A 14,328-nucleotide genomic window follows, 5' to 3' on the forward strand; every position below is an offset into this window, starting at 1 on the left:
ACTCTGGCAGTTCCAAAGTGACACAAATCACTGTAGCGTGCTCGGGTCTGGCTTGTGCCTATCGAGCTGCAATTGATGCTACTATCAACCTAGCGACAGCTCCTGCAGCCGCTCCAGCTCCAGCTCCTGCAGCAGCTCCGGCTCCAGCTCCTGCAGCCGCTCCGGCTCCAGCTCCTACAGCCGCTCCGGCTCCAGCTCCTGCAGCCGCTCCAGCTCCAGCTCCTGCAGCCGCTCCAGCTCCTGCAGCCGCTCCAGCTCCAGCTCCCACAGCCGCTCCAGCCCCTGCAGCAGCTCCAGCTCCTGCAGCTGCTCCCACACCTGTGGCTGGGTCAGAGAAATGAGCTGTAGCAGTGCAAGTTGACCCCGCAGAGGGTATTCCAACCCCTGTGGCAGACCCTGTGGCTGGGTCAGAGAAACGAGCTGTAGCAGTACAAGTTGACCCCGCAGAGGGTATTCCAACCGCTGTGGCAGACCCTGTGGCTGGGTCAGAGAAACGAGCTGTAGCAGTGCAAGTTGCCCCTGTAGACAAGGTGAAAAAATGGTATAGAGACTCAGGTCGTTTAGAACGCAGACAGTCTTCTGCTAGGTCTGGGCATAGTGAAGACGAGGCTGGGCCATCAAAGGTGCAGGAGGATGAAGATGAGGATGTCGAAAAATCAACAGTAACTACCCGAACCCTATACCAGCGTGAGCTACGAGATATGCGAAAAGATTTTGGTCGCTGTATAGGTGAGCAGCTTGTCACCTGGCTGCTCCGGTGCTGGGACACCGGAGCCAATTGTGTGGAATTAGGGAATTCTCTCCCCCATCCCAGAGAGGGAGGGGGGAGGGTGAGCGAACGGCTGTGTGGTGTTTAGCTGCCAGCCGGGTTAAACCACAACAAACTGGCTGATTAATATCCAGACAGCCCACCTCCCCTCTCTCTTTAATGTAAATATTCCTCTCTGTATCTATTTTCTACCCATGCAGGGCAGGAAATTTTGAACAAACAGATGCAGTCTCCTGAATTATTTTTAAATTTTTTTTTTTTTTTTGGGAAGCTTGGTGTCTCTGCCCTGTTTCTGAGATCTTTTTGTGGTGGCTGATAGGTGGCTCCCAATTCTTCTGCGTAGTCCAGACAGTTCAATTCCATTTCTCTCTTCACCTAGTAAAGGAGAAGGGTGATGTTGTGTTATGCTGAAATTACCAGGAATTGCTTATAGTTTGCAACAAGGAATTATGTCTGAGAAGTAGTAAACCACATGACGAAATATTAAAATATATACTAAGGCAGTTAAAAAGAAAATTATTTATAAAATCTTGGAGACATGAAAGGCCCTTCTCTCTTAGAGAGAGATATGCATAAATTTTAATGTGAGCCTCATTTTTTAGGATATACATTTTTCTTGAAAGATAGAATGGAAGTGCAGACTTGAACACTGTAAAGAAAGATGTATTTATGTTCTGTTTGGTTTGCTCTCTAATGAGTAAAAATAGTTTTTGTCCCAATTAGAATGTTATGAAGCTCAAAAGCTTCCAAAAAATTAAGCAAGTAAAACAATACTTTAGTTTTCAGCAAAAGAAAACATTTATCAGCCTTTCATTTGAGAACAATTCATTCCTGAGGAGAGAGTAAATCAAGAAAAATATGATTAAAAGTATTATTTCAAGATTGCCTAAGGACTGCAGTCATATACCAGAGCCAAAATGAGTTAGGCACTGTATAAACACAACAAAAGCATGTTCCCGCTGTCAGTCAAACAAATCCCAGGAAGTCTCTCATCATGACCAGATAAAAGAGTAAGACAAAACAGATCTTTTCTTGCTTCTTGCCCTTCAGTCACTCACACAGATTTGTTTTATGAAAAATAACTCGCTACTCAGTGTCAAATGCTATCGACAAATGCCAGAGAAAGCCAAACACAGTAACAAGATTCCTCCTTGTCCGCAGGAACACTTTTCTAGTATACTGTATTACTGCACCAGAGCTGTGCCTGCACCTGTCCTTCACCCCTGGAACCATTTCACTGGTCTGGGATCTCTGCTGACTTTTCTCCAGTGGAACCTTCCAGCTCCCACATTATTCAAAGAAAGGGGGTAGACCAATGGCAGCAAAGTTCACTTGGATTTACAGACAATATGAAGCAATAATTCTGAGAGGAATTATTTTTACACACATTTAGACACATCTTATTTAGACACATCCCATCTGAATAATGTGCTTGCTGTCTCTGTGTTCAGAAAGGTCTCACAACTCTGTTACAACACAGAACTGTGCTTGTGTCACAGGCAGGAGAGATGTGCCATAGTTTCACCTCACCCACCCATGCATGCAAAGTGTTTGCACTGTGTCTCCTGACATTCCTGCCTCCCACAGCTCCTGAGCAGAGCCAGTTCCTATATCCCCCAGCACCCCTTTAGAGGGGATCTAGGGCTTTGTGAGAGTACTGACTTAAAGAGATGCATCTCCCCACATTGCTACCTAATTATGCCTGGCTCAAAAATTAGCTTAAGGAAACATAGGGCAAGACTGATACTAAAGAAGACAATCCATACACCTAATTCTGCCATTTACTCATTCCTGTTTTTTTGTTTTGTTTTGTTTTGTTGTTGTTATTGTCTTTTTTTTTCCCTTTTTTTTCTTTTTTTTTTTTTTTTTCTGCTTTTCACATATACTGGCATAAGTATTTGAGCACTTGCACAGTGAGCCAGAGTGCAAAATTAATCTAGGCTAAACCTAATTACACTTCAGGCTGGCTTTAACCAGGATGATTGTGTGACTGCACAGCACCTCTGGAGATTCAAGGGAATGGGTGCTACAAATAAGGGCAAGAAAGAGCTCCCCACAGCAGCTATTGACTCCTCTGGTAGAAGTGCTGGCAAATGCCGTCCTAAACTGCTGGTGGTACTGTGGCCTTGGCTTCTTCTACTGCAGTCATCATTTTGATCTCTTCTGCTCATACAAAAATCTGCAAACAATAATTAACAGAAAGGATTGATGGTCCCCACTGAAAGCAGAGAGGGAAAGCCAACCATCTCTCTGCCTCAGCACATGCTTATGAGCATCCACGCACATGCATATACTGCACAGGATTCAGGCAAAAACACCAATTTCATTGTTTGGGAGTCAGTGAGGCTGGTCCTTTCTCAAACTTGTGGAAAGAAGTTTCCACTTGTGGAAAGAAGTAAGTATCACTTACTCAGTAATAAAACAAAGAAGGACAAAGATTTATTAATGGATGTCTCCTATTTGAGGTCTGCAGAGTCGATATTTATAGTGGCTTGTAAAAATGAAAGCTTATATCCATATTCCTCCAGAAACACTATTGAAAACACGATGAACATCCTAATGGATTTAGCTAAGGAATAGAACTGTTTAAAAATAAATAGCCTTGAATCTGCAAAGAGTTATTTAAAAAAATTGCTTGGAGTGTTACAACACTGATAATTATCCTGTGTTTATCTGCCAGGAACACTGGGTCTTTTAAAGGCATTTAATTCAGAGAATCCTCCCTTAACAAGCATAAAGAGCCTTAGAAAAGAAAATGCTGTGCATTGCAATTTTGTTTGTTTGTTTCTTTGCTTAAAATTATTTTGAGAGAGTGCTTGGAAAAGCATGATGAACTTCATAGATTAAATCAAAGAAATGGCTTCAAATGGTGCCACGTGGGGTGCAGATGTTTCCCTCCACTGCCTGCGAAGCTTTACAGGCACCTTCCTGCATGGCCCTCTGTCTCTCCACAGGTGGGAACACCTCTCAGGGTCTCAGGGTGATGTGGAGACCTCTGTAAGGTCTGTAGGTTTGTCTTCCAAGAAGCCTCCTGCAGGATTTGGGCTGCTGGGTACTCCCTCCTGAAACAATGTGCAGCCATGCTGGCTACCCCCTGACTTGGCAGCCCTGCTGTGTGGCTGGGGCTCGCCTCCAGATGAAGTCTCAGCTACCAACATCCCATCCAGATGGTCTCTTCCCTTGCACATCCCAGGAGTCAACCAGTGGTAATAATGACAAAGTGCAATGCACTGGCCTGTTGATGCAGGTTTTCACATAGAGGCCATCCACAGGAAACCTGTGTGAGACAGAACTGCCAGGCCTGGCTTTGCTACAGGGTGGACCTCTTATGTACACAGGTTGGTGGTGCAAAGAAGGAAGACAGACATCTTTAAAAAATGAGAGGATGGAAATTAATTTTAGTGGATTAATTTATTTTTTCTTGCACTATACTGTTCTCAACAGAGGCAGATGACTACATGTAGAGAAGTGCATTGTTTATGTCATTTTCTCCTGGTAAAAGGGAGTCACAAGAACTATTCAGTGGCCACATAATGAGGAGCTGAATATGCAGCTGTCCTTCCTGCAAAGTGTAGAGGACCTTAGTTAATCCACAGCAGTGAAATGCAGCACACATCCTCTGTCTCCACCTAGTCCAGAGAAGACAGCAGTTAACACAAGAGGTGCAACCTGGACAGTCTTATTTAATTCCTGATTCCTGTTAAAGCCTTTACACTTGAGTGCCATCCTCCCTAAGATCTGTTTCATCTTTCAACAAGATTGAGAGCCTCTGTGCAGATATAAAAAATGCCTAAAACATTACTTTAGACAGGCAAAAATGTGTGTGATTACACTATTGAGGAAGACATTGAGTATCATATAATGAATGTCTCTTCTGGCTGTTCAAATAAAGTTGCAGAAAATTGCTTTCTGTAAGGACTATGGCCAATTATAGGCTTTTTAACTAGCACAGGCACATCTTATAGCATATGCTAACTTTATTATATTACGTGTTAGTAAAAAGCTATTTACCAATATAGCATTCATGTGTGGATACAGCCTAGCAACACTGAAAAGTACAACTAAGCAAATATGTGTATGTGAATATCAGTAGACAAATTAATGTTAAAGCATGAAATATAACTCAATTGTTTTAAACAAAGGACTAATGCCATAGGCTAGTTATCTAGTTTTGACAGAACATCAGGCTGGCATAAATTTTGGTTACTGGGAAGGCTGCCCAAATCCAGAGGTCTCCCATGAAGTATGGCTTCACAGATTTAACAGCTTCATTAGGTAAGTACATTAACATCTCCTTGGCTGTTAAGTCAAAGGCAGATTTTATAGATGGAGACTGGGAGTAATATGTAAGCACAGTGCCAACTGCTCATGGCTTTTTGATAACATGGAATGAATCCTTACACCCAGCAGAACTGAAGGTTTAAATAGACATTTTGCTTGCACCTCCACTGTACAGTGAATTTTCCCATTCCTCTCAACAGCCCAACAGTATAATTTCTTCCTTCTGCAGTATCATATCCAACATAAACACCTTTAAGTCTTTTGAATTGTGTATTTTCATTTGCAACCAGATGGCAGCAAATAAACTTATTTCAGGTAGCCTACCAAAGACAGAAAGCCTTGTACAGATCCATTGAGTAGACTGAAATTTTCAATATTAGTGTAAAAAGGCATGCATTTCGTGAAGTACCTCACACTTATTTGTGACTTTGAAGGATGAGGAGTGTTTCTTGCCCTAAACTAAATTCTTATTTGAGAATGGAAGGAATACCCATCATGCTCCAGAGATCCTCTCCTCCCTGATTGTTGTAGCTTTGTGTTCCTAGAAACCTAGAAATTCACTACTAACTGGAATCCACTGACTCCAGCTGACGATCACATTACAGATCTTTTTGTTTGGAACCTATGGTCAGCCATTAAAAGTTTTCAGTAATCTTGCATTAGAAATAGCAATGGCCATTATTTGCCTCTGAAAATCCTGATTCATTTTCATTAAGGAGCAAAAAGCCACACTTTTTCATTTTTTAATAGCTCATTAGAATGATTAATGAATCCTCTTAATAGGCTAACTCAAAACAATCTACTGATCATGCATGACTATTTTAATAATCATAAAATGAGATTAACTCACACATTCTTACCTCTTGCCATTCTGTAGGATACCAGGAGGGTGGGCAGTCAAAGCGATTACAGGCTTGCACGAGGGATGGCTTAGGTTTATGGCACAATTCATCTGCCAAGATCACGGTCTCGTTAGTTTCTCTTGATAATAGGTGAGAACAGACGACATCTCGTGTCTGCAATCCAACCCCACAGGTAAGACTGCAGGTGCTCCATTTCCCAATCTCCCATCTGTGAAGGGGTCAGGAGAGAAAACCTTAAGCACAATATGAAGTAGCCTTAATCCTTCTCTTTTCAAAATGACGGAGTGAAGAAGCAGTAAATGAAAGGGATTTCTCCTTTTCTGACCAAAGTGACCCTTCTTGTAGCTGAAGGATGAGGTTAAGAAGAGTATTAACTGTTCGTCTGCATTTTTGGTTTTTGTTAGAAGCTCTTGGGCTTCAGGTCTCTTGGACTCCTGCAATATCATAAGAACAAGTTTTGTGTTCTACATTAAAAGTTTTTGATGGGCAGGAGCCTAGATAATGTATTTCAAGACTGAATGGACTTCATTAGCTGGTTCTTTTCTGTCTTTAACCAAAAGAAAAAAAGCTAGTAACAATATTCATCAGAGGAATACATCGATGAATTCCTGAGTAGGAATTTCTTCCAGAAAATCCGGGGGAGTTTCTGGGGTTCCTGGCAGGCTTTTTCTTGTTGTTGAGTAGGGTGTGCTATGGCCTTGAAAGATGTAACAGGAGAGCAGAAAGACCCTCTTTACTGTCTGGGTAAACAACTACTACTGACCCAACCTTTCTCTGTGCTAGCTGTGTAAATTCTGAATCAACAGGATTTTTCATGGCTCATTTTCAGTGTTTATCACATGAAAACCAGATTTCTGGTGTTTGTCAGTACCGAAAACACCCTCTAATTCTGTCAGCGATACACAGAAAATTGCTTAAAATGTCAAGTCTCACTCTTGTACTCTACTAGAAGGCAATTCAGAGATATACAGAAACACATATACAAAGAAGTCTTGTATTCAGAGTGAGAATATAAGAGAATAGTCTTCCCATCCACTTCAGACAAAACACTAGACTGACATGAGCATACTCCTACATCCAAAACGAAAGTACAAAAGCCAGATACTGACACTTTTTCTAATCCTGAAGAATAGCTTTCTTGCCTGCATGATGTTACTGAAACTGATTGTCAGGGGAGTAAATTAAACATTCAGGACAAGGAAAGCTCAGACAACCTGCCCTTGTAGAAAGCAAAGCCAGGCAGAAACTAAAAGGAGTGATGATGATGAAAGACACCCTCTGGCTCCAACAGGACCGAGGGAGACAATGAAGGAAAGTTATGAAACATGTCAGCAACAAGAAGCAGAATTTATGAAGGAGCTATGGGGAAAAACTCTGATAGTTTAGGATTAGCAGTCAATGGAAACGGCTCAGCATGTTTAAAATGCACCATGTTAGTAAACATTTTATGGAAAAAAAACCATCATCCTACTCTCACAGAACTATTCTAACTTCTCTTTTTATTTTATAAAGTTGTGCTGTGTATTTGTTCCCTCTCTCTCAATAATATCCATAAACAAATTTAAAAGATTGTAGGTAAGAAATATATTTTCCTCAGTAGATAATAATGCAAAGGCCAAAAACGCCACTCTGCTCCCCTTCTGTGCCCCATCTGCTGATTACTTTGATTTTATAGTAGGACAGGATTTGCCCTGAGCATCACTGTATGCAATATTAATGACACTCTAGTTTGCTTTTAGACAACAGCCTTGGTAGTGAAATCTACCTCCTCTTCCCTAAATGCCACAGCTCTATTCTGCATTTTGCCATTAACAACCAGAAAAATGTGTTTAACCCTTTCTAAAAATCAATACACCCTGCATAGTGAGGAAGAAGTTGTTATGGCCACTTTCCAGTCTGTAATACACTGAAGGCCACTTAAGTCTGATACTGGGAGCTATTTAGCAGTGGAATAGGAGTGACATCTGGCAGCCAGCTAAACTAATCTGGAGTATGTTCTCCATATGAATGATCTTGGGGGATAGGTCTTCCCAGATTTTCCCATAAAATTGTCAGTCAGAATTAATGTGGATATCAGCTACCTTTCAGTTTTTGGCACGATCTAAACTGAGATGTTTGAGTAGGTGCTGAAAAGAAGGCATTTTCTTATTTCAGAATCTATTTTCATACATGGTTAGTTGCTAAAGTTGCTTTTATTCAAGTGATGGTAATAGCTGTTGCCTCCAGCAACTCATTGTTTGTTATTGGTATAAGAGCACAATGTTTCTGTTGGCAGTTCACATCTCAGTGGCCAGCAGGCCACATAAACTCTTTGGAGATCTTGGCTTCTGCAGAAGAGGGTGACTGTTTCTTCTTCCAGAAAGAAATGTTGCATTTCAATAAAGAGAAAGGATTTTTTTTCCTAATGTTTGAATTTTCTGTTGCAGGTTGCATCTGTTGCCCTACCCATAATATAATTTTATTCACAATTCCTTCCAGCTGCTCTAAATAGGAGAGTTCTCAGAGGTGCTCAGGAAATATGAGGTCAAATTCTCTCTTACCCTTGTGTTTTCATTGACATTTTGGGCTTTCATAGATACAAAGCAAAGACTGTAGATTAGAGTAGGGATATGCAAAGTAGAGTAGGGATATGCAAGTAACCAAAATCACAGACGATATAGATGATTGGCAGAATTTCACAGTCCTACACAAATAGAGAGAGATCAGTGATAACCTTATTGAATAGAATCACAGGACTGTAGGATTATTTTATAATAGCTAAAGGTGATTGCACCACTTTGTAAAATAGGTAGGAGAGTACTACTACAAGTAGTTTATAACCTATCTTTCTTCTGTTGGAGATAGTAATTCTTTTTATTTTTAATTTTTTTTAGTATTGTCTTGCTGCAGTAATACAGTTTTATCCTTACTGTAGAGTGTTATGAAATGTGAGCTCAAATAATCCGTTTCTTATTTCATATGGTCTTTATTTGCACATTCCTCTGTCTTTTTATTTATTTATTTATATTTTTGATGATTTGGCCACACCGAACTGACTTTTCCAATTAGTATGACTTGCAAAAAATAATAAAAAAATAAATTTAAAGGAGAAGAATGGCATGATATCCTGCATGCAACTGATAATGCCAGAATTAAAATTCAAGTAGGATAATCTTACACTTAAAAAGGTAAATTAGGTAGTTACAGGATCAAGCTAAGGAAAGCTCACACAATTGGGTTTGGCATCTTTGTACGCTGACTGTGGTTGTTGTTATGGGGTAGACTTTAGGAAAAATTTGCATTCTTGCTAGTTTATAGTCCAGCTGAAGTCATTGGTTTGGTACTTCCTGTAGTGCTTACCAAAGCCCATTGAAGAGATTGCATGGGTTTGTTCTGGAATATTCTTTTGATCCCTCCTTCTTTCTCCACCACTAGTGCCCAAACCTATATGAATATGTAGCAACAGAGAAGCAGTAGCTTTTTAGCCTTTTTCACAGCAGAACTTTGGCATATCTGTTCCCCCAAGCCCCTGGCTTGTCCTAGCTCTAGGTCTATGATTTCATCACTTTTCTGTTTCCATCTCCTAAATGCCTAAATAGCAGTTATGTATTTAAGCACAACCTAGTCTTTAAAATATTTCAATTGTTGTATTTCATTAAAAAAACAAACAACGGCGTTCAAAAGGTAAAAGGAAAGTGTAGTGAGCAGAGGATGGTCTTAAAACTCAGATTATTTCAGGTATCATCACAAATTCAAAACACTAAACTGATCATAGAAACTTGGCACTTTCCAGATGAACCATCTCCTGCTTCTTGCAGACTGTTGCGATGCCTCAGTATTTTTTAATTTTTATTTTTTATTTTTACTTTTTAGAATTGGTGATTTGGACACATACATTTGTCTGAATGAACTAGTGAACCTGATTTGATTGCTCAAAGCAGTGGTTTTCCTTTATTTATTAATTTTTATACACAATGTTATGCGTGTGGTCTAAAACTCAACAGAAGACCGTGAAAAGCCAGACCAACCTGAGCACTAAATTTCTTGCACCTCCAGTAACTATAAAATAACAAAAGTGAATTAATAATGGTCATATTTTAGGAAAAGATAATACCCAGCTAGGAAATATCAGTCAGTTCATATTATGAATTATAATTATAATCTGTAATATGTTATTAAATAGTGATTTTATCAATAACTATTGTAATTTTTATAGGTCAAGGAGTAACTAATTTTCTGGAACATACTTATTGAGTGAGTCAGGCTTCTCTGGGCAGTGCTTATGCATGTGCTTAATTTCAGGTAAACATGCACTTTCCACAATTCATCATGCTCAGTATCTTTTAAAACGTGAGCATTTGCAGATCCTTTAAATTAAAGAAAGAGAACAATTGCAAAGCTCCAAATTGCCAAAAAAGGGGCCAATGATCTGAAAATCTATATTTATATCACAACACAATTACTCTTTGCCATTACTGTAAAAATATTAGAGGTGCTTTTAAAAAATAGCTAATAATGCCATTTTCTTATAAAGAACATTCTTTCAACATACTTAACAGAAATCTTGCCTGCAAATGATAAATTCAACTTTAACACGCTATACTTCAAGGAGTTTCAAGTTTTGTGAGGGCTCACATATTCAATAGAACATAGCCTGGACACTTGAACCCAATGTCAAGCTGTTTAAAGGGAAAACAAAAAAGCCCCTAACACTTAACATGAGCGTGAGCTTCTAAATAGTTCTATCCAACTAATTTTATTTATAAATGAACTTTCCCTCTTTCTTGTGACAAGACAAAAAGTAGCAATGCTATATCGTGGCTAAGCATTTCGGGTGAAGAACCGAGGGACTGCGTGAACAGAACCCTTCTCCTGGCTCTTCACCGGACTCCAGAGGTGACTGAGACCAGCACTGCTGAGACACAGGCTAGCCTGTGAGTTTGTGAATAGCCCCTTTGAGTACAATGAGAACACTCAAGTGCTGGGCTTCATGCTCTTCTCCCACATTTCCCAACTTCAGATTTGCAAAGGCGTAACAATACTTTCTTTTCTCTTGGGTTTCATCCATGCTGTCTGCTTAGTCTGTAGTTTTGCAGCAGGGATGATCTCTTTCTCTGTCTTTATCTACTGCCTAGCACAATGGGACTCCCAGCTAGACAGGAGCCTCTAGGCATTAGTGTGTTGCAAATAACAACAGGGACAATAATGTACTGTTGCCTCAGTTTTGAAACTTCCTTCTCTTTTCTACAGAAACTGGACCCCACATAATAATTCTGCTAGCTAGCTAGACCAGAAAATGACACCAGTTATTAACCAGCTACTCATGGCAGGAGAGGCTGCTAGAATCAGAGCAGCTGCCCCTGTGGAGCCATTACCTTTCAGAACAAAACACTCTTGCACCCCCATAGTCAGCCTGGAAAAAGTAAACGATGTAGGCAGAACTTAAAAAAAAAATATATAAGCTTGAACCAAAGCATCCCTGTGGAGAGAATGGCTTTGGATCAGTCCCTGTATGCATGGTATATATGGTAAAAACAAAGCATACTAAGCTGTTAGGTGTTATAAGTGAAGGACATTTTCTAGAGATACACAATGTTCGTCCTGACAGAATCCCTTTAAGCACTGCCAAGAAAATTGAATACTGCACAGGAGAAGTAAATACCCTTCTACACAAAGACCTCACAAACTAGTTCTAAAAAAATGAAATTGTTGTCATTTTTATGCGGTTAAACCATATGAAAGTGATACAAAAGAACTCTTCTTTTTTTTTTTTTTTTCTTTCTAAAATAAACATTCATCAGTGTGGAGAGAAGTTTGCCTGGAAGCATCTTACTTAACATCTGACACCTGCCTGCATAGAAACATTACTCAGTGCACAAGGGAGTGGTGGCAGCTGTGTATATGCACATGCAATGGACTAAATCACATACTACATTAATATTGGCTGCCTCCTGTCCTCAGCCTGTGCATCCTGCATGGGATGCTGCATAGTGAGAAGAAGTCTAATGGGAGCACATACTTCTCCCTTTCTTTTCTGTTATTGATCTGGAGCTGTGTTTGTGGCACATCTTCCTATTTTATTAGTGAGAAAAGCTTTCATGAGAATTCTTTAGCAGATTTTTCTTGGGTTGAGTAAGTATCTTCAGTGTCAGGTCTTAAATACCATTCAGAATGTGATCTTCAACTTTGGGCAGCAGAGAGAATTAGTGTTAATCCTGGATGGGAAGCATTGTTTCCTGTGAGGCTACAGGACTAAGATGAGGACTCCAAGGTGAGTTCCTGGCTTTATAATCGAACTAGTTTCAAAGAAAGGGGCATAAAAAGTAATGATTTAAATACAACTAATTTTCCATTCAGCTGTTAAATTATTCACTGTAAAATCAGACTCCTTTGAAGTGAAGTGTGAGAGCTAAGAATGGATGGTAAAACATTGAGTCGTGTCTCTAGGAAGTAATCTCCCTACTTCCATAACTCAGTCTGTGTTAGAGATTAGAGATAACATTAGAAATACACGAAAAGTATGCATATATCTCAGAGGAAAAGTGAGATGTAACTAATATTTGAAAAAGTTGATACTTTATTAAGAAATAAAACTTAAAAGGTAAAGTTATTTGTAATTAAGAGTAGCAACAGAGAAATAAGTCATACTTAGTTGTTGTCCAGTGCTAGTCCGACAAAATTTTACAGCCTAATTTTCAGTATTTCTAATGTGACAAGGGAGCAGAACTGCTCTGTGCAACAGGCAGGGTAAGATTCAGGGGGCTGCTGTGCACAAGGAAGAGTAAGGATCTTTTCTTCAAAAAACATCTTCCTTGCAAGTGAAGGTAATCCATTAAAAGAGAAGCCTATGCAGCCAACACATGCATGCAGATCAAAGGCTCAGTGAGAGTGTTCTGGGAGATGACAGAAGTGGCCTGCATTCACTCTCTAGGCTTATTGGTATCAGTGAATATTGCAGTTCATTATAGCTGAAAGTGGCAGAGAGCCAATATTTATATAACAGAGCCAAATGGAGGAAAATACAGGAGGAACTCAGAGGTCAAAGAAGAACAGAGGGTAAATGGAATATGCAACAACTCTACAAATGGCAATTTTGGTTGCTGGAGTAACTTTCTGACATACTTCAAGCAATATATGGTTCCTTACAGCAAATAACTCTTGCTGCTCCTTGAACTGAAGGCAGAGTTCATCAACCATTAGATCAGGTCAGAAAAGAGGGTTTGTGTTTTTATGCCAACATTTTGAACAGTCAGAGGTTGTCCAGTGGGTCTTTCAAGGGACTACAGCAGATGCAGAATGCATATGGGGCAACATGAATGGCAACTTCAGGTAAGTGAATCTGTTTGGCAGAGAACTGTTTTGAGAGATTAGCAGGCATACTGAATACAGAAATGTATCTCACAGAAGAATTTTACATTGTGTGATAATTGAGACACTGAGATAAATGGTAGCAATGGCTGTGTTTGATATAGGTGCACAGACCAGATTAGGCATGATAAACAAATGAGTTGTTTTTTGGCTCAAGTTTAGACTTGGGCTAATGCTCAAAGCATCAACTTCTTACGAGGATGTTGTTCAGTGCTTCATGTGTAATACACTGAAACTAAGTCTTCTGTAACCCCTTTCAAAGATGAATATAGTAAACAGTTGTGAAGCAGAGTATGTAGTGTAAAGGTGGAAATCTAGTTAAGAGGTAATACAGGAAGGTTTGAGGAATAAGACAGAAAGTGCACAAATTGTACTTGTAATGGCAGATGGCAGGCCATGAATGAGGACTGCAGGGTGGAACACGTATTTTGGAAACTACAGTGGAGCAGGATAATATCCCTTGCCCTAAACCTACACCAAAGTAATGCAAAAACACAAGAACCACTAATTTGTCAAATATATTGTGCCTACCAGTTTATGAAGTCCTCTCGCACACTTCTCTGAAGAAGTAGAGGGAGAGTTTAAGTTCAAACCCCGCTACCCAGACCAGAGCTGCTTTATGTCCAAAGCTCCCTGTCTCTGTTCACACTGGTGCACTCCATGCTTGGCTCTGTCTTGTAAGCCAACACCTTTTCATAGGCCTAAGTTTATGCCATATGGAAAATGTTAAAAAACAGCTGTTCTTGAAGAAGAAATCAACAAGCTTGCAGATACCAGAAGACAAAGAAAGAAAAAGCTCAGCAGGTGAGAAGGATGGGCAATGAACTGATCATTTGTAATCTGTACAATATCTAAAATGAAGCATTTTAGAAACGAGATTGTTGGAAATACATGTAAATGGCTTGGAAAGAATATACAAGAAACCTGACTTGCCTATCTGTAAGATCAACATTCATGAACATGTGGTTTTGTTCCACTGAGCAATAGGACTCTCCTCAAGTCCAAAGATTCCTTTCCTGAAATGATCAGTCCAGGAAAGAAGAGAAGGAGATGTCATCACTAGACTGA

The 14,328-nt window shown here is 39.8% G+C and overlaps 1 pseudogene; it reads right to left on the minus strand.

The window, feature by feature from the left end:
- The window catches only part of LOC136788610 (ADAMTS-like protein 1), a 108,547-nt pseudogene that overhangs the window by 71,503 nt on the left and 22,716 nt on the right, over positions 1–14,328 (minus strand).

This window comes from Anser cygnoides, chromosome W (assembly GCF_040182565.1).
Source record: "Anser cygnoides isolate HZ-2024a breed goose chromosome W, Taihu_goose_T2T_genome, whole genome shotgun sequence".
NCBI classification, from domain to species: domain Eukaryota; kingdom Metazoa; phylum Chordata; class Aves; order Anseriformes; family Anatidae; genus Anser; species Anser cygnoides.